Source organism: Acartia tonsa, chromosome 2, assembly GCF_053477335.1.
Source record: "Acartia tonsa isolate MP-2025a chromosome 2, ASM5347733v1, whole genome shotgun sequence".
NCBI lineage: Eukaryota > Metazoa > Arthropoda > Copepoda > Calanoida > Acartiidae > Acartia > Acartia tonsa.
Window position 1 is genome coordinate 48,551,888 of NC_137261.1, and position 2,948 is coordinate 48,554,835.

A 2,948-nucleotide genomic window follows, 5' to 3' on the forward strand; every position below is an offset into this window, starting at 1 on the left:
ACTTCTGGAAACCGATCTTTTTTTATATGAACACAACATTTAGAAAACTCTTCTTACTTTCAGAAAATCTCTTTTAAAAAATAATTTTAGCAATGTAGGGATGGATAAGACAATGAAGAAAAAGTTTGGAAAGAGATAAAATTTAATAATATTAATAGGAATTAACATTTAACATTTCCCATCCACCTAAATAAATAATTACTTTTAGTACTTCATCTCAATATAAACTACAAAAGGACGTCCAGGGGGGAGGGGCGGTTGAGTTAAAAAGCTGTAAAAAAGTTAGAATACAAAAAAATTGATAAAACATGTTTAATATTTCATTTGAAATATTTTGGTATTTCATGGTTTATAATTGTGATATTGTATCCATAAGAAACCAACTTGAGACATCTAAGAGACTTCTTAATAAATCTTGTCAATATATAATACAAAGTAGAACGATATCTGTCTGTCTGTCTGTCTGTCTTAGACTATATAAGATGGAAAGAAATTCTTTATTTAATAGCGCAAATACAGTTTTAGGTAATTAACTCTGACTTCTGTGATAGGAGAGCTTAAGTGTCGTACATCATTCAATCAATCAGAGCGCAGGTAGTTTTTAATCCACCAATCACAGGTGTCAAAATTAATTTACTGAAATTGTATTTGCGCTTTTAAATAAAGAATCATACAAAAAACAAATTTTATACAAAATCCTTAAAATTTGATGCAGATTTCAACTGTACCTCTAACATTAAAATTCTTTCCATCTTATAAAGTCTACGTCTGTATGTACCGAAGGATCTCGTATAGAATAAGGAAGAAAGAGTAAATGAATAAATATTGCATAATTTATGCATTTTTCTTGTATGTGTTTATGTTTTTAATACACTGCTCGGCTTGATAACCGACTTTATGTTTGATAATACAAAATAGAATGATGCCTGTCTGTCTGAATCTTAAGATCTCGGTAACCGCTAAACCGATTGGCCTCTACTTTTTTTGTGAATATGCCTAATGGCTTAATGGTGGTTTTAAGCTATTTTCCTAGGATAAGAGAAAGAGGAAAGGAACAGGGATAAAATAGGTCCGTGGATAGGGCTATCCATGTATTTTTCGTATTTTTTTGTACAATTATCATCAAAAATTCAACAAAAAACCGCAACTACAATTTCCCCATCTGCTTACCGCATTCCAATATTCCGCATTTTACAATTTAATATTTATAGGACTTCTTTCTTCATAAATCCTCAAGTTGCGGCTATCGATGACTGGGTTTTATATATTCATGTAATTTGGTTAAGAAAAGCAAATAAAAACATGTATGTAATATATTATATTAAGGTCATGTTATTTTTTTTCTTTTTTTATTCTTTTAACTTTCATCTATCGTTTTTACTTTTTATATATTTGTTAAACCTTTTGTGTTATGATGTTTAATTTTTCTCAACTTTTTTATTCTTTTTGTTGTACTTAATACTAATTTGCATTTAAAACAAAACTTTAATTGCATTATAGATTATTCCCAGGACCTATGAGAAGCTACCCTGTGAAGGAGAACCACATCGGTTCAGTGGTTAGCGAGATCTTGCGGTACAGACTGACAGACAATCATCTTGATATGATCATTATTTAGATTATATATACAGATAAATATTTAGAACTTTAAACGTGTTTGAAATTTTAAAACTTGGACTAAAATTCCTTATTGACTCTCTCAAAATCTCTGATCATATTTTGAATAAACTTTTGTTCAAACATGAATAATACAAAATATTTTGAAACAGGAAGGAATATCTAATACTGAAAATATGAATCTAGTGCAGTTCACAGTAAAAAGTTCTTGGGAACGATTATCTCTTAAAATCTATGAACTTTAAAGGCTGCTAGCTGCCAAATGGCTAGAAATACATTTTGTTCCCGGACATCGTTATGAGCTGCATGAGATAATATGTTATAGCCAAGATCTAATGAAACACGTACAGATAGGGAAAGATTGACTGAAGAAAATTGTCGTAAAATAAATCTTTTCGCGCATTTATGTTCGCTGCAGATCATTGTTAGTTATTAATGTCTATTTATAGGTCATCTTATGTCGTTAAAATTTTAATCAAAAGAATCTTATGTCAATACAATATTATACAGTTAGACTGATCGGTTCACAACTTTCAGAACCTGAGAAGACTTATATGAAGCATAATCACTATTATAGTTATTCAATGCATCGTATTATAATCAGCTTTCCGTAGTTATTAAAATGAAAGTCTAAAAGATTAACCAATTTTGTCAGTCCTGATGGATTATATTAATTTTTATTATATGATTCGTCGAGTTTTGTCTGATTACGGTACGTGATTTTATCAGTGTGGCTTAGAACCGGTTCTATTCCAGCGGAAAAATAAAATAGATATTAGTATAAATATTTAACTATAATGAATAACTTGTTACACGAAAAAGTAAGCTATAAATTGAAGTATGATAATATTATATGTTTCCCCCTGGCTTGAAAACTAACCTCCAGAAAATAAAAAGTTTTATCTATAAAGCCCTAGTTACAATTGGTGTGCAATCATTAACACAAAATATATGTTGTAAATCAGCAGGGAATATATCAATTACAAAAATGTTATTTTAATGAATGAAATATTCTATTTAAAAAGTAGTGTTTTTTTGTATCTCTCTTAAGATCTTGCCTACCATTAAACCGATAGATTTCTCCATTAAGGTCTTGGGCAGGTTTTAATCCATTTAATTACCATAAATATTTTGTGACTAATGTCCCCTTTCGTTACAGCCTATACAGTCGACAGAGAACATGGATATTGTATGTCAAGAAAAAATCACCAGGTTTAAAAAGCTTACCGCAACTTTTTTGCATTACATTAATAAAATGGATATAGGATATACGTTTGTCGTAAGTTTAGCTTGCTAATCTGGAACTCATTTATTGTTCAGTTCGTTCATCC